The sequence below is a fragment of the Humulus lupulus genome, chromosome 6 (genome assembly GCF_963169125.1).
Source record: "Humulus lupulus chromosome 6, drHumLupu1.1, whole genome shotgun sequence".
In the NCBI taxonomy this organism is placed as follows: domain Eukaryota; kingdom Viridiplantae; phylum Streptophyta; class Magnoliopsida; order Rosales; family Cannabaceae; genus Humulus; species Humulus lupulus.
Window position 1 is genome coordinate 141,148,520 of NC_084798.1, and position 21,588 is coordinate 141,170,107.

A 21,588-nucleotide genomic window follows, 5' to 3' on the forward strand; every position below is an offset into this window, starting at 1 on the left:
CTGCATCCTTAGTACTAACATCTTCAGTGTAATAATCGCTTGCTTCTCACTCTGACTGGAGAGTAATCTGACATACCGCCCCTAAACCTGAAGGAGACTTGTCCATACCGCTCTTATATTTCCTGCTTAAAGTACTTACCTGTGTAGCTGAAGCTTGAACCAGTTAAGAACCTTTGTTACCAATTCATCACACTCTACTCGGTACAAGTAGTAATTCCTTAAATGTCTCTTTCCTTGATCTCCAGTTGGTAATAATCAGATCGTAAATCAATTCCCAAAAACATTGTCCTGTCTTATAACCGAGCATGTAAAACTCTTCACCCGTAACAGACGATACCGACAATTCCCACAATATGATGCTTTGTCTGATCCAAGGTCAAACTTCTTCAACTGCTTCAGTAATTCTTTCTGTCAACTAGTACCATCTTCCACAATGTTCCTGCTATCAAACCTACATGTAACCCGACCTTGAAGCACACCCAATCTTTCCTTGTATACCCATTTGAATCTTCTACTGGTCGGCTTAGTTTCCATTCAATCCACTTGAAGTACTCCAAATGATATCCCCTACAATTCATGGTTGTCTCTTAACAAATTCACTCTCACTCTGACTCCTGTCGAGGCTTCCATATGACGAGCTTTACTGCTCTTACCACAAACCTCACGATTACTTGTATCCCAATTCCTCTGCCAGAAGTTTCTAGTTCCTCCCCAAAAAATACCAATATCTTCAACCTCTCGCACTGTACCCTTGAGGCATGTTCTCTATATATGAATCTCTCTTGGGACATTCTCAACACTGAACCCTTCCAGCTCGTTACATAACTAGAAACATGAACTATCCAGTTAACTAATCATCTTCGAGGAATCAACCTCGAGCTTTAAATGTAACAAGGCATTCTAGTCTTCCATTTCCCTACCCATGGGAAATCCCTCCCAACATATCAAATCATTCATATAGAAGTCGTGCCTTCTCCTGACATCCTTCCAGGTGGCGTCCTCTGCCACAGGTGCATACCAAACAACCTCACTGGTTCCCGTCACCATCCTGACGACTACCTTCACAGTCAGACCCCTTCCTATCAAAACTAGGTGCCATAGCATTACTTGGGGTTATTCTACTTCGATAACCGAGAATCTATCATTACTGCATTCTACCACTGGAAGTACCATCTTTTGCATCTCTTGCCCTGCGACATTCATGCTCTATACCTCATTTTCCTAGATCTCAAATAACATGGCCCTCTTTGATGTCAGAGTACAGATGAAGATCTCATACATTGGAGCAGCCCTATACCTTGGACCATTCTAGAGTTTAATCCTTATATGGGTAATCCTTTCTAGCTACACCCACCTTTATTAATTTCCAAACCAAATTCCCCAACTCACAAAACTTACTTACATACACTGTCGTTACCTTATCATTCCAGATTAAGCTTAGAAGCCTAATAGTCTCCACAGCTTAGACTATGCCTTTATAACCTCTTTTATCAAATCACCATCTGAGTTCTTTCCAACCCATCACGCCAATATCTCAGTCCGAATACCATTTCCTGGCATCCTTCTACCACAAGTACTTAGTGCAACTCCTTATTTATGACCTCTCATCTTCATATACCCCAAGGAAGCTTTGCCTATCCACTAACCAATTCTTAGACAAACCCGAACCTTCCTCCTCAATACAGAGGTCAATGCCTTTTAAGCCTTCCATTTAATACTCTTTATCTGCCTGTATCCTTATATTAAACCCACACCGTTTACTCACATGCTAGCGAACATCTCTGCAACTTTCAAGGGCAGATGGAGGCTTCCAACCCCAACTATTATCTGCAACCCTCCTGTAATACAATGCCAAGTCTACTTAACCATTCTGAACGCAACACAATTTGAATTCATCCACCACTGCTAACTAAACTCTTCAGCTCTGAGGTTCACACATCGAACCAAACCATATCCAGGTCCAAATAATCACAATATTCATGCACACATAAAGCATAATAAACACCAATTCACAATTCTATGCATTTAGCTATCAAATTTATGACTACCATGTTTATTCACACTCTATCTTGCTTCCTACAAGCCAATAAACAAGCATAACATATAAATTCAACTTGGGCAGTCACCCACATGCAATCGGTATGCAAACCATAATACAAATATTCATTCACATGCAACAGCAATGCTGATCAGCACGCCTCAATCTCATCACACAATAGTTAAGGGCCAGGCCCTATCAGTTCTCATGCTCCCAATAGTCATACAACATAATACATTCATATTTCAATCAAAAGCTTAAGCATATAGTTTCATATATTCAATTATAGAACCTTGAGTCGAGCTTTTCTTTAGCGGCGAGTGTACATGTCCAGCCTATCTCCAGGAACCCTTAAACCTAGGACGCTCTGATACCAAGTTGTAACGCCCTGGATAACCAAGACCGTTACACTGTGCGTTTGAAATAGTGCGAGACTTGCTAATCAAGCCATTTAGATAAAAACGTGAATCTAATGACACAACCAGCTTAGGTTTAAAAGATTTTGGTTATAAATGAATAATTTTCATTAAAATAAGTGCTTAGTAAATGAGATCCCAAATCAGGGTTTAAATAACGTAATTTCAATATTTCCAAAATTTATAAACAATCAAGCCACTCTAATGGCAAAATACACGTTTTAGGTTTTCATTCCTGTACAATCCCTAGACAGTGGCAGCCGAGCAACTGACAATGTACACTTCGCCCCCAGAGCTCTCCAACCCTTGGTCAACTCGTCTTACCCTTGCCTTTACCTGCACCACGTAGCACACGTGAGCCAAGGCCCAGCAAGAAAACATAACATTAAAACAAAATCAATATTAATAACCAACTATTTCACAAGACATAACCAGGTACTCAACAGTACACAACATTCACCTATTCAACGATAACAATCAACAAACTAACAATCTGTCATTCAAATAACTGGCATATCATATTCATCAGAATAATAGAAATCAAATCACATGATAATTAGGGCCGACAACTTAGGCTGCACCCTCTGTTTATCCCACTGGCTCCGGCTCGCTTAAACTGAGCTCAGTGCATAATAAGCTGTCCTCAACTACTAGTGGCCGAGCTGCGCCCTGTGCGCAAGTGTAAACTCCGACGCTCTTAGGCCGCTCGTTTACTATTTACATGGCATGATACCATCCACTTACAATTCACATGGCATAATACCATCCTCTGAAAGAGCATACAAAATAGGGAACCCTTAGTCCCAATATAAATCCACAACCGGGTGCAGTTTTCTTACCTTTAATTATAAGTGCTTTGATTAGGAAAGACGACCCCTGAGCACGATCCTGCCCCGAGCCAAGCGTACACCTAGTCACAACCATAATAAAGGATTCCATCAAAAGTTGTAAAAGGCTTCGGGATAAGGCTCTAATCTCCAGAAAATCGAATTCCTCCAAACACGGTAGTGGAATTGATCCCAAGCACCCCAGGTTAAATTCTCATGTTTAAAACCCCAAGGACACAAATTTCCTTAAGGGCCGCAACTCAAGCCTCCTCATGCCGCAGCATGGCCCCAAACAGAGCCCAACCTCGCCTATAAATAGACACCAGTCGCGGCCCTACATGCCCCATGCCGCAGCCCGCCCTCCTTCTCCAACACCCATCAGCTTCGAAGGGTCACGACTCACCAAGAACCATGTCATGGCCCGACCCCCTTCGAACCAAGAAAAACCACTATTTTGAATTCTCAAACCTCACTCAAAACCTCTCATAATCATCCCAATAACATACTCCAATTATCACAAGCATTCCTGCATGATTTCAGCAACACAAGCTAGCAGAAATCTAGTCTAGAAACCCATCAAAACACCACTTTAATTTCTGCAACCCACACATACAAGAATCCCAAAACTAGTCAAGAAAACACTGAAATTCAGACATTAGATCATCAATTCAAGCTTACCTTCATTGAAGACTCAATCCTCCAAGCAAATCCTCAGCTAACACCCAAGCTTTCTACCTTAATTCAACCTTGAAATTGAGAACCTAAGAACTCTTAGAACTCATCCAAAACTGTAGAATTAAGTCAGCTAAACCATAATTCAATACTCACCTAAACTCCTGGTCTGAACCTTCAGATTGCAATAGAAATCGTCCCCACAACTCCTGCTCAAGTTCTTGAGTTTCCAACCAAGTCTTCCCTTGGTTCCATGATTTCCTTGAGAGAGAAAAGGAGAGTTGAGCTGAGTGTGGAGGGAAGGGTCGGTTGGCAAAGTTCTAGCTATTTCCTCCCCTTTGTTTTATTTTACTTAAGTTAAACCCAAGGCTCAGGGTACCAAAAACATCCCCGAGGGAAAAATGGTAAAATTCCCCGGTATTCCCACCTAGGCTTCCTAACCTTGAATATATCTCCAATTATTTATTTCCATAACCCGATAACCCAAATAACCACCTAACACCCGAAGTACCCCTTGACTTGCCCCAAGTCAGGTATCGGGTCCCGTTGTGACTTTCTCGCTACTTGCTCCCTAGGATCGCCTCGTGCCGAAAGCTGTAAACACATATATCCACATTATATTGTGGTCGCAACAGTTTATCACAAATAACCACATTTATGCCCTAACGGGCCAAAATTACAATTATGCCCTTACCAACCAAACAGGGCCCACATGCTTATCTGATACCCATAAACATGCTTTCTCACACCATTAATTCACATAACCTCCAATTATGCCCTCCCGACACACTAATCAAGGCCCTTAAGCCTTATTAGTAATTTTGGGTCGTTACAAAAACTATAGATAATATTTTGTTTTTAATTTCTTTTGTATATTAAAATTTGTTTATGTCAATTCTTTTAAAATATATGACATTATTTATTTATTTAAAATTTATATAACATTAAAAAATTAATATATTTTCTAAATAAAACTAAACAAACTTATGGATATATATATATATAGAAATAATTATAATTATTACACGTTGTTTTCACATATTATATATATATATATATACCCGACACACAAGAAAAAAATTATATATATGTTGATAAGGTAAATTAAATATAAACAACATGTCATCTGAATAATATCATATTTATTGTTACGTAATGCATTTTATACACTAAAAAATTAATGCTTAATATAAATTTAAAATTATTTAACATAAACTATCAACAAGAAACCAAATATATAGATAATGCAATCAAGTAGTATTTATTATGTCTAACCCTTAATTATTTACTTTAATCATTACTAATACCACTTTATCTTTTATTTGATAAGTATACATAATGTACCATATCATTATTTTATGGTTGCTAATGATTTATAAATATATTTTATGGAATTTCTTTGGTACTCCTCCTGGAAAAGGGCATACTCGTATATTTCTATGTGTTTTCGGTATATGAATAGTTATAATCTTAATTTATTTTATATGATTGTGTACATTGTAGTTATAGTGGGCACCCCACTAATTTTTGAAAAATTCTAAATAATTTACAATACTATAAACAAGATTCAAACATTTAGTTGCATGCGTGCCTATTTTTTATACGCGCATGCACACAGTATGTTTGAACCTTATTTCAAAAATTAGAGGATGCCTACTATAAATACAATATGCACTGATATATATATAAAATGAATTATAGATTGGGCCATATTGCAACCACGAAATGATGTGTTGGAAAATGTTACTAATAAAGGAAATTAAAAGAAATTCTATGCACTCCTACAAAAAAAGTTTTTTTCGAACTCGCGGGGCGCGAATCCTTTATTTGATAGCCTTAAAAACTGAGATGAGTCCTAAAACAATATTTTTAGGACTCGCAATAGAATATTTTTAGGACTCGTATTGCGAGCCCTAAAAGAATTGTTGGAGTAAGTGGCAGCGCCACCACTCCACGGTGGCCATTGGGTCTAATTTTTTAGTGGGTTTTGAAGCCCAAGATGCATGGAATATGGTGGTGGTGGTTCATCTCATGGTGGCTCGAGGTGGCCGAAAAGTAGTCGGAAAGTTTGGGAAAACCCAAAATCGCATGAACTTCGACGAGCACTTTGAGGGTCTTAGGCTGCGCGTGAGGGGCTGAGCTCCGGGGTTGGAGGTTTCGGGGGACGACGCATCGATTGGGGTGGCGTGTGGCGTTCGACGGCGATGGCAAGGCGGTCGTTTGGCCATGGCAGAGACGAGCTAGAGAGAGAGAGAGAGGGAGCTTCGGGAGAGAGAGAGAACCGAGGAGAGAGAGAGTGTGATTTGAGTAATTTTTTTGTTTTTTTTATAATATTGTATGATTTGAGGAATTGGAGGGAATTTGTGATTTTTTAAAATTCAAACTTTTAGGATACACATAAGTTTTTAGGGCTTGCACCGCGTGTCCAAAAAAATTCTTTAAGGACACGCAATGAGTGTCCTAAAAAGTCCAGGAGGTGTTTGTTAAAATATAATTCAAACTTTTAGGACACACATAGCGAGCCATAAAATAAATTCTTTAAGAACTCGCAATAAGTGTCCTAAAATGTCTAGGAGGTGCTTGTTTAAAAAAAATTCAAACTTTTAGGACATACGGTTTTAGGACTCGCTTCGCGAGCTCTAAAAAAAATTCTTTAAGGGTTCGCAACGCCAGCCCTAAAAGGTCCAGGAATTGCTTTTAGGGCTCGCATGTAGATGAGTGCCCTAAAAAATGTGATAAAATGATGTTTTTGTAGCAGTGATGATGACAACGCAACAACAATGCGGCTGCAAATAGTTTTGAGAAATAGAAAAAAAAAATTTGTGCCAAGTTTTATGTTTATGTTCATTAGCTTTTTATTCTTGGAAACTTGTGTTGTACTTGTGGTGTTCTTTTTTGTATGGTTCGGTTTTTTTGATAAGGACCTCTCTCTTATCATTTATTAATTAATACCAATTCATTTTTATAACAACTCCTAAATAACTAATATATCACTTTATATGTTAATTTTTATTATTTTTAAGATTTTTTTAAATATTGTAATTTAAATTATTTATATTTACCCTTGTTTTTATTTTGATTACAATTTATTTTAAAAACTTAATATATTTAATTGAGAGTAATTTGTATATTTTAATTTTATTTTAGTAAGAAGTTATAAATATGAAATAATTTTTAAAATATATATTTTTTTAATTTTAATATAATTACTTATTAATGGGTAATTTTTGTAATAAATTATTTAAAAGCTGTGTCAAAAGAAATTTTAATAATTTATTATGTATTTATTTAAAAATAAATGTGGGAAGAAAAATAATAAATATTAATAGAATGAAAGCAGCTCCTTCTTGATAAAAAAAAAGCATCTCTTGTAACATTATAGTTTATTTAACTTGATTAATAATGTTATATTGATTTTTGAACAATAACTTTTTAGTATGTATGACGTTTCTATTTGGTGTACTTTTTTTTGCTAGTATGACATTTCGATCTCCATGATAAAAATGAAAACCAAATTATTTTGTCTTTAGTGAATTTATAAAATTTGTCTAATTTAAGTAATTTAAATTATGATACACTTTCTAAATGATACACAATTTCTAGATTTGAATAGATTTCTCTTCAATCTAAATACATCTCACCAATAAAGAGCATGGAATGCAAATTACAGTAGCACCCCTGAAAATTACATTTTAGTTCAAAATAGAAAAAAAAAATCATTAAAAAACTATTACTTTAACATCGAAACTTGTACCACCCGATTAAGAAAACAGGTTCTAGAATGTGTAAAAGTTCAAATCAATCTACTGCAACAGTATGGTTTTTTGTTTGTCCTATTTGAGGTGTCTCACTCCCTAAAGGAGGTGAGGAACTAAATAAGTTCCCTTTAATAATTTTTGAGTTTAAAACAACGATATTTTCAAATTTTTTTTGGCAAAATTCTTACATTTAAGGTCATGTTTATGGATGTGAATATAATTATTATTATAATAATAATATCTGCATTTAAGATATATATCTAAATATTGATATAATAATTTAACTTAATTAATTTTATTTATCAAAATTTAAAATTATTATTGTATAAAAGAGTGTCACATCACTATTTATAATATTTTGGTGCATATTATTTTGGATGTATATATTATTACTTTTATTATTAAAACATATTTATCTTTCAGATTGATCATCTGTTGTAATATTGTCAAACTAATACATTGTCGATATTGTATCATTGCTTCAATAATAATTCCTATACTTTAATAATAAATACAAATATTTGATCAAGAATTACTTTGTTGAGGGAAGGATCATCATTATAATTTACATAAAATCAACTTTGCTTCCTTGGCTATTTGAGGAGAACAACACTATTCTTATCTATCATTTTTTCTTTAGATCTAGAATAAAAATATTCACAAAAAAAAATAACGATGCCATTTTTGTATTTGTAAAACATCATTTTTACTGTTCTTTGCAAATGACCAGTAATCGTTACTTATTTAGAAAAATATCACATGTTGACCCTCAAATTAGTGAACGACACGGAGTCAAATAAACGATAAAAAATGAGAGGAAAACAAGAAGAGAATCAAATGGAAAACTTTGACCCAGATTTTGGTCAACTGACACGGAGTCAGAATATGCTTGATATGAATGAATGTGTAGAGAAGAACGTAATGACAAAAAGTAATAACAACACGATGTTTTTATAGTGGTTCGGCCCCAGGATCTGGTAATAACCTACGTCCACTTAGATTGTTATTGATATAAGAATCAAAGGAGTGATCAAAGAACAAGGGTTCAATGAGTTTCACTATCCTCTGAAGAACAATACAATATCACTAGGAGAATTACTCTAGTCTCAAATGATTCAAAAGCCAAAAGTATCTTCCTTGAGCTATCTTTTGCTATTTATAGGCTCAAGGGGGATTACAAAAGATTGTTACAGATATTCTTTCCTGAATAATCGGATACTCAGGAGATTGTGTGAGTTAAATTCGGGATTTACAAAGATCTTCTCAGTAATGTTGCTTTGTATGCGGAACCATCGACCAGACTGGTCGTAGGTAAAACTGGGCTGCTTACTGCTTCTAATGCGTCTTCTGGTCGATACCCTAGCAGAGCTCTTCTAGGTGTAAGCCACGTGTCCAGGGATCCCTTGCCACGTCATCAATGCTAATTTTTTGGATAACATTTGCCCCCCAAGTTTATTTATCACGAGCAATAAATAAACTTTTGAGCGAACGATTATTCGGTAACCCCGCCTTTCGTGTCAGAACCCTTCGTGTGTTCTTGGAAAAAGTAACCTACTCCTGTCTAATCATGACTTTTTGGTTCCCCAGTAATAATTCGACGGCCATTCCGCTTCCCCACACTTCGAAAAAGGGAAACTGATGATTACACCTTTTTAATGCCACAGACATACTTATATAATACCTTCAAAATCTTCCTTTTCTTTTTACGCACGCCATTGTCTTCACAAGAAACCCTAAAAACCAGAGTTTTAAACTTCTTCGGAGACCGTTCTTCTGCATTTTCAAGACTCAGCCCGAGAGTTCCTTGATCTCCGAAGACCCTTTTTCCATCTCCACGATCATTTTCTTGGTAAGTTTTCGACTTCTCATGCTTCAAATTTTCATGATGCATGCCTCTGTATGTTGACTGTTTGAGTTCATCTATTTCTGGTTTGAGACGCTTGTGAGTAGAATGTTTTACGAGTTAGTTTGATAGTTAGGATCGTATTTTTAGGACGTAAAATCGAAGTAAAAATTCGATCTTTAGGCTAGTTGGAAAATAAGTTTTTCCCGCCCTAAGGGGAGTTGAAAAAACTTTTTTGAAAAACTTTTTACTTTCACCCTTTGATCTGTCTTTCAAACTGTTCGTGCGGAAAATTTAACTTTTTGTTAGAATGTTGTTGTATAAAAGCTTGGCTTTTATACTCGACCAGCGTTATTCTAAAAAGCCTTTAAAAATTCTTTATCCTCACCTCCCCATTCTTTTGTTTGCAGACATTGATGCCAGATTTGTGGGGAGGTGAACGGCCCATCGACGACGATCTTCTCGCCCAGTTGCTCGAAGGCGAAGAACAACTGGCCGACCGAGTCCACGAGATTCCCTTCTCACGATCCTCTACCAGACCTCGTCCTTCTCCTCCTCAAATAGCCCGTTCCAAATCCGTAGGCAAGAAAAGACCTGAGTCTGAAAACAGTCCAAACCTTCCTGCCCAGCCTGATTCGCAGGCTAGGGCTCCCTCGACCAGCGATCGAGACAATCCTGTTCCTGACCCTAACATCCAAGTTAGAGCCCGCCCTCGTCATCAGAATTTTCCTGATGTCGAGTGGTATATTTCCCCGACCAGCGTGGTGACCCTTCGGATGGTTGCTAATTATTTCAGGAAGTATCCTCTTATAGGGGTTTCCATTACAATTCCTGCCGCAGACCAAAGGGCTAACCTCCCTGGGGGCATATACAGTGCCTGGTTTTGGTATCACTTAGAGGCGGGGGCTTACCTCCCTTTACATCCTTTTTATGAGGGGGTGGCCAATTATTTCGGTGTCGCCCCCTTCCAAATTACTCCAAATGGATATAGAATGCTGGCCGCACTCTATATCCTGTACAAACTTAAGAAATGGCCAGAACCTACCCCTCATGAGGTCAACTATCTTTTTGACCTTAAATCCAACCCGCAACAATATGGAAGGTGTTTCGTCCACTTCTGTCACCAGGAGACAAACCAGACATTCCTGAGTGACACTACGCACATATCTAACGTGGGGCAGTACAGTAAGGAGTACTTCCTTACTCCGGATATAACCAGCAACAACCTGGCCTTCGCTCGAGGAGGTAAGTACCATCTTTGACTGGTCGATACTTTTAATCAAGGAGTTTCCTTTCAATTTTCTCAAACTGCACTTTGTCTTTCAGGCCCATGGTTACGTCCGACCCCAACACCAGACATGGTGTTGAGGTCCAATAGACTAGCCAGGATGACAAATGCAGAAAAAAGCGTCAAGTCCCTGGTTACCGATGAAAACTTGAGGCTGTCTGGTCTCCTGGCTCCTCGCCATGAAACAAGAGGGTTCGTGGTAGACGATGCCACTGCCGAGGGGGTTCCCGAGCAGTAACCTCCCGCGTCCCCTCCTCGAAGGAGGCCAACGGGGGTTACAATCAGGGAGCCCACGGGCAATCCTTCCGTAGAAAGGCCTTCTGCTCCCCAAGGCAAGGGGAAACAAAAGGCCAAAGAGCCAGTTGTGGACCTGGGGGAATCCTCTGATGAAAATGGTAAAGTTATTTTGCTTTTAAGTAGCTTGCCAATTCCCTGTCATATGTTTGACGGGGAGGGCAACTTTACATATACTCCAAATTTAGGGCAGACTTCTTCATGCCAGATAATGAGTGTGTGACTAATAGAGTCAATAGTATACCGACCAGTAGTTGTAGCTCGGGTACTAACTTTGTGACCTTCTTTTTCGTTTTGATAGAGAGTCTTCATCTGCTTTTATCTTTACCCTTTGCATGTTTTTACTTGTGTGCAGATATGGCCACTCCCAATGTCTTCGACTTATACTAGGCTGAGGAGGAAGAGGAAGTTCCTCAGCTTCGGAGGAAGTCGTCACGGAGACAAACTGGTGAGACGAGCCAGGGTCCTGCGAAAAAGAGTCGAACAGAAGACCCTCCTAGAGACGTGCCTGCTAGGCAAACTTCTGCCCATCCTCCGGCCCCTGCTGAGAAGGAGACTCCCCCTGCTCCAATGAACCCTCCTCCGGCTGCGCCCAGAAGGGAACAAGACAAACGGGAGGAAACTCTTGGGGCCAAACTCTTGAGCCGTGCCATACGAGCAGCCAAAGACCGCATTGCGTACATCAGGAAAAACGACCGTGTCAAGCATGCAATGGTTGAGGTAGAAAATATGACGGTCGACCTAATCCTGAACAGGACCTTGAACGAAATAGCCAGCGTAAGTACTTCTTTAATATTTTTGGCTTCAGTCTTTTAGTCTTTGCCACAGGTTCTAACTTTTATCCTCTGTTCTCAGGAATTGCTGTCTGCCACCACTGCTCGCACCCGCACCCAAGCCACCATCGAGCAGGCTAGGGCCAAGGCCATTGAGAGGTATCAGGTGAAAGCAGTCGAGGAGCTTTCGGCTGCAGAGGCCAGGCATACTAAGGAGTTGGAGGCGATAGTTCAACAGAGGGATGCTGCGGTGACCAAGTTGTCGGAGGCTGAAGTTGCAAAGGCGGCTGCGGTACAGTCGAGGCAGGAGTATCAAGATGCCAGCCGAACCCATCTTCGCGAAGTCAGGAGATTGGAAGAGGTGCTTAAGCCCAAGGACGAGGCCATCGCTGCTCTTGAGGGCAAAGTAAAGCAGCTGGAGCTTGACAATTCCAAAAATCTGGAAAGGTATAAGAGGACGACGCTCCGATGTTTCTACAACTTTTGGAAACACAATCAGGGAGCCAACTTCAGCTATCTTTCAGAGGATGTCAGAGCTGCCGAGCTGGCTCGCTGTACTGCCCAACTAGCTGAAGAGGAGGCAAGAGCGAGGATCCCTGCTTCCCCAAGCATCGCTGGCGTAGAGGAAGAAGGGGCTGCTGAGGATGCTGTAACCCAGAATGCTGCTAAGGACCCTCCTGCTCCCAATGCCTCTTAAGCTTTTTCATTTATTTTTTCTTTTGATTACATGACCCATGGGTCGTAATGTAAAGACAATATTTTCATTTTAAACTTTGCTGCACGGGCAATAAATCTTTTTCTTTTACTTGAACAATTACATCCAAGCAGTGATGCTTGCGGTGTAAAAGATTGCATGATGCTATAACATTTTCATTTATTATAACATTTGTCCGTATAACCGAACTTAGCATAGTACTTTGGCATGACTTAACAAAATATAAAATTTTGAAAAATACTCTAAGTACCTCAGCATGCTTTCACTCATTTTGTTCATGTGTTTACATACCTCACGGTATGCTTTGCTATCGATGTGCCTTATATGCCCCCCAAGTGATCGAGGAGCTTTTAGGTCCTTGGTCACTTGCCTTGACCACGACCTGTTCGAACATTTCTGCTCGGGTGAAAAATAATACTTGTAATACAGCAAAACAACACACGTAATGAACAAATACATGTAAATATAAATTCACAAAGGTTGGCAAGAATGACTGGCTGCGCACAGTCCCTTATAATCTCGTATTAAAAATGGACTAAACATGTCTTTACGAGTGATTCTGAAATAGAATCTTACATATACGAGCGATTAGCCATATAGCGTGGTGATGAGTCTAGTTTTTATGATGTTTTGGTGATGTTTTTAGTAGTCTTTTATTTTGTTTTTCCTTGTTTTAGCGCGGGTTTACGCTTTGTTTGGTTGTTTTTGTGAATATTAGGAAGAATTGAGCATGTGGAAGGAAATGCCAAAGAAACGGAAGAAATAATCGAGTTTTTCATCATATTTTGATCAAGAATGGTTCTCAATACCATTTGGAAGTGTTGGTGAAATTTTGGGATGAAAACTTGAAGAATTGAAGAATTCCTTAAGAGCCACGGCATGATCAAAGTAGGGCCGCGGCTAGGGGGAGAAACAGAAGCATGTTTTTTTTGAGGACATCTTCGGGCCGCGGCATGGCTAGATAGGGCCGCGGCATGGATGGGCACTCTGCCCAGAAAACAACGATGCGGGCCGCGGCATGGTTTCAGAGAGCCGCGACATTGAAAGGATAGTCTGCCCAGAAATTTTGACACGGGCCGCGACATAGTGTATGTAGAGCCGCGGCCCGCCTCTCTAAAATCTAAAAATCCTAGGTTTTAAAGGACGAAAAAGAAGAGAGAAGGACGTACGGACGAAGGGAGGAGTTCTGGTGTTGAAGGCTCAAGCTTAGAGTATTTTTACATGTTTTTCTTCCTGATGTTATTTTTAATTTCTGTTGTGATTAGCACTATGACTATGAACTAATTTTCTGTTTAGGATGTTCAATTGAATCTCTTGAATTTCTGTTATGACCTAATGCAATTTTAATTTCCTCTTCTTCAATTCCATATAATCTGTTCTTATAGAGTGATTATTGATTGGCCATCTTTAGTCATATTCATATGTTTTTAAGTCAAAATCTGAGAAGTGAGATTTAATTATGCCTTGGTTATATTGGACATAATTCTAATTTAGAACGAAAGTATCTGAATTAATTGTGTAGCTGTTATTAAGTTGTGGAATTTAATGCTAGCGTTGTGGTTCAATTTACCATAGAAATATAGGAAATTGTCACCTAGGTTGAGTTTATAATTCATAGTTTGATTATAGATTGTTGTTTCAACTTGTTAATTGAATTAGGTAAAAATAAGAAGAATTCATACTTTGCATTAGGGAATAATAGGAAGGATAGTTGATGAGATTGAATATCCTAATTGTTTCTCAGTGATTGAATTAAGAGTTTTTACTATTAGTTATTATTCTATTTAATTGTCGATTATTATTTCTGCACTTTATCGGTTCTTTTGCTGTATTTTACAAAAATCAAGAAGTTTTAATTCATCAAATAGAACAAGAGATTAATTGACTGGTAATTGATAACTCAGTCCTTGAGGACGATACTTGGTTTTACCATGTTATTACAAGTTCGCGACTGTGTGCACTTGCATAGCAAAATTATCGCAACAAGTTTTTGGCGCCGTTGCCGGGGACTGAAAATTATCAATATCAGTCTAATTAATTTTTATTCTAATTTGATTTTAATTTCTCTCGTTTCTAATCTGTTTAGTTGTTTAATTTGTCTATCTCAGGTGAATTTTGGTATATGCGTGGCAGAAAAGGAAAAGCCACACTTGTTCCTTTGAATCCCGAGATCGAAAAGTCTTGCAATCAAATCAGAAAGAATAAGAGAGAGACCCAGAATTCTGTGAAGATGGCACAGAATGATGGGGATGGCAGGAATGGTCTAAATCCAGGAGTTGTCCAAGGGGTTCAGGCTCAGACCAACGCTGAGAGGAGTCTGATAGATTATGTGCTACCCACTCTGACGGGAGTACAAAATAGTATATGCCCACCAACTGTAGAGGCCAACAACTTCGAAATAAAGCCTGCTATTTTACAAATGGTGCAGTCCTCTGTGCAATTCAATGGGTTGCCCTCTGAAGATCCTCACACCCATTTGTCCAACTTTCTGGAGTTGTGTGGAACCTTCAAATATAATGGGGTGAGTGATGACGCAATCAAGCTTAGGCTCTTCCCATTTTCTCTAAGGGACAGAGCTAAAAGTTGGCTGAATTCTCTGCAGCCAAACTCCATTGTCACTTGGCAAGATCTAGCTCAGAAGTTTTTGTCCAAATTCTTCCCTCCGTCCAAAGCTGCTAAATTAAGGGGAGAGATAAATAACTTTTGCCAGAATGACGGAGAGTCATTATATGAGGCGTGGGAATGGTTTAAGGAACTCCTTAGAAGATGTCCTCATCATGGCATTGAACAGTGGATGCTAGTACAGAACTTCTACAATGGTTTATGTCCGACAACCAGAACCATTATAGATGCTGCAGCGGGTGGCACTTTTATGAGCAAGAGCGCAACTGGCGCTTATGAGCTGCTGGAGGACATGGCTACAAACAACCATCAGTGGTCAGAGGAAAGATCATCAGGAGTTAGAAAGGTAGCTGGGGTGCATGAGCTCGATGCAATTATTGCTTTAACAGCGCAAGTAGCCTCTTTGACAAAGCAGTTGCAACAGAGTAGTGTGTCTGCTAATGCGGTTCAGATGGCAGTGAGGTGTGAAATGTGTGGTGGTGCTCATTCTTTCGATCAGTGCCCTATCTGTAATAATAACACCCCAATGGATCATGCTCAAGTTCAAGCGGTGGGAAACTTTCAAAGGCCGCTCAATAATCCATTCTCCAACAACTACAATCCTGGGTGGCGAAATCATCCAAATTTTTCGTGGAAGAATAATCAAGGCCAACAACCTCAGTTTCAGGGACAATTTCAGAATAACATGCCTCAGCCATCTATGAATCAAGCTTCATCATCAATGCAGCCTAGGCCTCCACAATCAATGCCTCAACCTGAGAGACCTAATGAACTGCAAGCTGCCCTGTTGACTCTTACTAACACTCAGACTCAATTTATGACTGAGACAAGATCCTCCATTCAAAACCTTGAGACACAGGTTGGGCAGTTGGCCAATATGCTCAATAACAGACCCCAGGGAAACTTGCCTAGTAATACTGAAGTCAACCCCAAGGAGCAAGTTCAGGCAATTACTCTGAGGAGTGGGAAGCAAACAGAGCAGCCTAGACCTCCACAGGCAGTAGTTCAGAAAAAAGAGATGGGTGCACAGTCTAATTCAGAAAGGGTTACTGAAAACCATAAGAAGTCAGATCAGAGTCCCCCAGTTGTCATTGAGCAGCCAGTTAGAGTTCCATACCCTCAGAGGCTTAGAAAGACTACCCTTGATAAACAGTTTTCTAAGTTTCTTGAGGTGTTTAAAAAGCTGCACATAAACATTCCTTTTGCGGAGGCCTTGGAGCAGATGCCCAGTTATGTTAAGTTCATGAAGGAGATTCTGTCAAAGAAAAGGAGAATGGAGGACTATGAGACTGTAGCACTCACTGAAGAGTGCAGCGCTATTTTACAAAGGAAGTTACCCCAAAAGCTGAGAGATCCGGGGAGTTTCACCATACCTTGCACCATTGGCAAGTTTGAATGCAAGCACGCCTTATGTGATCTGGGGGCAAGTATCAATCTGATGCCCTTATCTGTGTTTAAAAGACTTGGTTTGGGGGAGGCAAAACCAACAACTGTCACTTTACAGCTCGCAGACCGATCGTTAACACATCCACGAGGAATTATTGAGGATGTTCTTGTAAAAGTGGATAAGTTCATATTTCCCGCTGACTTTATTGTTCTGGACATGGAGGAGGACACAGATGTCCCTATTATTCTTGGTAGGCCATTTCTAGCCACAGGCCAAGCTCTTATTGATGTTCAAAAAGGAGAGCTTAAGCTTAGAGTTCAAGGAGATGAGGTGGTCTTTAATGTCTTCAAGTCTATGAAGTATCCAGTGGCTAGTGACAATTGCTTTAGTGTGGATGTGATAGAAAAGGCAGTCTCCAAGAGAAGGATGAGCAGTGATGCCTTAGAGGCAGTATTATTGGGTGATGAGGGCGATGATGATGAGGACGCTGAGATCAGAGAATGTGTCAACTGGATCAATTCTTTCTTACCATATTGGAAAAAGTTCCAAGAATTAGCGGATGCGACTGAAAAACCGCTAACCTCCATTCAGCAGCCACCACCGTTGGAATTAAAGGTTCTCCCAGATCACTTGCAATATGCTTATTTGGGAGAGAATGAAACTTTACCGGTCATTGTGTCAGCTGACCTGTCAAAGGTAGAATTGGAGAAACTTTTGAGGGTTCTAAGGGAGCATAAATTGGCCATTGGGTGGACCTTGGCAGATATTAGAGGAATAAGCCCAGCGACAGTGATGCATAAAATCTTATTGGAGGATAATAGCAAGCCATCCATAGAGGCCCAGAGAAGACTCAATCCAGCCATGAAGGATGTAGTATTGGACCAGATTCTTAAATGGTTGGATGTTGGGGTGATCTACCCAATTTCTGACAGTGCATGGGTGAGTCCTGTGCAAGTGGTACCTAAGAAGGGTGGAATGACTGTAGTGAAAAATGAGAACAATGAACTCATTCCAACAAGAACTGTAACGGGGTGGCAGATTTTTATAGATTACCGCAAGCTCAATAAGGCAACAAGGAAGGATCATTTCCCTTTGCCTTTCCTTGATCAGATGCTTGACAGATTGGCAGGCCACAGCTACTACTGTTTCTTAGATGGGTATTCTGGGTATCATCAAATCGCTATTGCACCAGAGGATCAAGAGAAAACAACCTTCACATGTCCTTATGGCACATTTGCTTTCAGGGGAATGCCATTTGGACTATGCAATGCCCCTGCAACATTTCAACGGTGCATGATGGCCATATTTTCAGACATGGTAGACCGATGTATTGAGATTTTCATGGATGATTTCTCTGTTTTTGGCTCATCATTCGACCTCTGTTTGGGTAATTTGAAGAACGTGCTGCGTCGTTGTGAGATGGCTAATCTGGTGTTGAATTGGGAGAAATGCCATTTTATGGTGAAAGAGGGGATTGTTCTTGGCCATAAAATTTCAAGTGAGGGAATTGAGGTAGATAGAGCGAAAATTTCTACCATTGAAAGGCTGCCTCCACCAGTTTCAGTCAAAGGAGTTAGAAGTTTTCTTGGTCACGCTGGGTTCTATCGAAGATTCATCAAAGATTTCTCAAAGGTGTCTAAGCCTCTTTCGAATCTGCTTATGAATGGAGTTGTCTTTGATTTTAATGACGAATGTTTGAGGGCGTTCAATTTCTTGAAAGAAAAGCTTATTTCTGCTCCAATTGTGATAGCTCCGAGATGGGAATTACCTTTTGAGTTGATGTGTGATGCCAGTGATTACGCAGTGGGGGCAGTTCTGGGACAGCGGATTGATAAGGTATTCAGGTCTATTTACTATGCTAGTCGGACTCTAAATGATGCTCAGCTTAATTATGCCACTACAGAAAAAGAGTTGCTAGCTATTGTGTTTGCTTGCGATAAATTCAGACCATATCTGATTGGTAACAAGGTGATTGTCTACACTGATCACTCTGCCATTAAATACTTGATGTCAAAGAAAGATGCCAAGCCCCGCTTGATTAGATGGATTCTGTTGCTTCAAGAATTTGACATGGAGATTCGTGACAAGAAGGGCAGCGAGAATGTGGTAGCTGATCATCTCTCTAGACTTGAGGTGGAGGAGACTGAAAATAAGAAAGCAGTGCAAATCAATGATCATTTTCCTGATGAGCAGTTGTTTGGGGTAAGTGAGACTTTAGCTGTCCCGTGGTTTGCAGACATAGTGAACTTTTTGGTTGCAAAAATTGTGCCTTCTGAAATGTCAAAGCAGCAATTAAAGAAATTCTTTTCTGAGGTGAAACACTACTATTGGGAGGAACCTATTCTCTATAGGCACTGTGTTGATCAGATTATCAGAAGGTGCGTTCCTGAAGAAGAGACGCAGTCCATTCTTAATCACTGTCATACTCAACAATGCGGAGGGCATTTTGGTGCATCAAGAACGGCGGCTAAGGTATTACAAAGCGGTTTCTATTGGCCTTCATTATTCAAGGATGCCAATGAGTTTGTCAAGGCTTGCGATAGATGTCAGAGAACTGGCAATATCTCGAGGAGAAACGAAATGCCTCTACAAGGGATTCTTGAGGTGGAACTGTTTGACGTATGGGGCATCGATTTCATGGGGCCTTTTCCACCGTCTTACAACAATGAATATATTCTATTGGCAGTGGATTATGTATCCAAATGGGTGGAGGCTGCAGCAACTAGAGCCAATGATGGTAAAACTGTGCTTAATTTTCTGCATAAACATATTTTTACTAGATTTGGCACTCCCCGAGCTCTGATTAGCGATGAAGGGAAACACTTTGTGAATAAGCAATTGGATGCACTGCTGGCTCGTTATGGAGTTTATCACCGAAAAGCTTTGCCTTATCATCCTCAATCAAATGGGCAAGCTGAAGTTTCGAACAGAGAAATCAAGAGCATCCTTGAGAAGACTGTTGACAGTTCGCGGAAAAATTGGTCGAAAAAGTTAGATGATGCGATTTGGGCATACAGAACTGCATTCAAAACACCAATAGGCATGTCTCCTTATAGGTTGGTGTTTGGTAAAGCATGTCATCTACCAGTCGAATTGGAGCATAGGGCATTTTGGGCTATGAAAAAGTTAAATTATGATTGGAGTGCCGCTAGTGAAAGAAGACTGTTGCAACTGAATGAACTTGACGAGTTCAGGAATGAGGCTTATGAGAATGCCAAGATTTATAAAGAAAGAACAAAGGCTTGGCATGACAAGAACTTAATCAGAAGGGAGTTCCAACCAGGGCAGCAGGTACTTCTGTTCAATTCAAGACTTCGACTGTTTCCTGGCAAATTGAAGTCAAGATGGTCCAGACCATTCACTGTAGTTCAAGTTTTTCCTTATGGTTTTGTAGAAGTTCGGGGCAACTCAGGTGATTCATTTAAAGTCAATGGCCAGAGATTGAAGCCCTACTTGGGTGGTAGTTTTGATCAAGCAAAGTCTATCCTCCTTCTGAAGCCTCTCTGAAGAGGGTTCCGCGTCCGGCTAAATGACGTTAACGACAGCGCTTGTAGGAGGCACCCTATATTTTACTTGTTATTTTTTTTACTTTTGTATTTGTAAACAATGGATATTTGGTTTATTTTTTGTACTTTTAGAACCGTGAAAAACGTGAAAAATGAAAAAAATTTAAAAAAATCAAAAAAATCAAAAAAATAAAAATTCCTTAAGGGCCGCGGCATAGCCCTATGATGCCGCGGCATTGGGGGGTTCCAGAGGCTCACGGATTTGGCAGAAAAGGGGCGGGCCGCGGCATAGATGAGGAGGGCCGCGGCATTGAACCCAAAATTTCCCAGAATCACAAGGCGGGCCGCGGCATATGTTTTAGAGGGCCGCGGCATTCCAACCTGGAAATTTGATGCGGGCCGCGGCATAGTCAAGGTAATGCCGCGGCCCTAGTCCGAAAATTGGGATAAAAAGCCCTAAATCAGCCATTGTGTCATTCATTCATTCTCACAATACAAATCACATTCCAAACATCTTTCTCTCTAATTTTTTTTTTGAGACTTCCATCAGTCAAGGAGACCACAAGAAGGATTGTTGAGCCATTCAAGTAAGTGTATCTTCTCTAGTCTTATGCTTTTGATTGGAGATTAGATTGCATTGTGGTGTTGTGGATTGTTCTTTGTTGTGCTTGTGAGAAGATTTAGGGTTTTGCCAACTATTGATTGTGGGAATTATTGTTTGAGACTATTGATTGTGGGAATTATTGTTTGGGGTTGTTGATTGTGGTAATTAGTAAATTTGGGGGAGTGACACCAAAAAGGAAATTATACTCAAGTTCTTGAGAGCATATTTGGGGGTTTAGTCGGTTCTTTTTGAAAGATATTATGGGTCCTAAGCGAAATCCCCTTAGAGGAACCTCCTCCAAGAAAGCATCCTCATCACGCACTCAACCACCACCAACACCACCTGCCCCAGCTGAGTATGACACTAATATTTTTGTTAGTAAGGATGCTGCTGAGTTGTTTAAAAAGATTTATAAAAGATCGGTGGTAAGGGAAAGGGGGTTTGACTTTGATGAGGCCCCTGCTGTACAGCACCCTGGTTATGAACTTATAAAAGCTGAAATAGTGCGTCGAAGATGGAATTTGTTTTGTGACTCGAACCATGTGGATTCAGCCAACTGCTCTATTATATATGAATTTTTCACCAATTTCTCCTATCAAGATGCAGAGCAGAATAATTTTGTCAGAGGCAAATTGGTGCCTACATCAGCCTATGCATTCAACCAATTACTGGGTCTTCCCTCTTTTTCTGTACAAGAGGATGAATACTGGCAGTTAGCCCATTTCGAGGAGCCAGACTATGATGCGGTGGCTGCGGTCTTGAGTATGGAAGGGGCACGTTTCAGTTATCATAATGGGAGGCCCAAAGAGTTGTTCAGGTGGCAGCTAAACCCAGTGGCGAAGGCG

The 21,588-nt window shown here is 39.9% G+C and overlaps 1 non-coding gene across 1 annotated transcript; it reads right to left on the reverse strand.

Moving 5' to 3' along the window:
* Positions 1-15,301: 15,301 nt before the first annotated feature.
* On the reverse strand, positions 15,302-15,408 carry LOC133787444 (small nucleolar RNA R71). The gene has a single exon (XR_009872466.1). It is a non-coding gene; the product is annotated as a small nucleolar RNA R71 (small nucleolar RNA).
* Between the last annotated feature and the right edge of the window lie 6,180 nt (positions 15,409-21,588).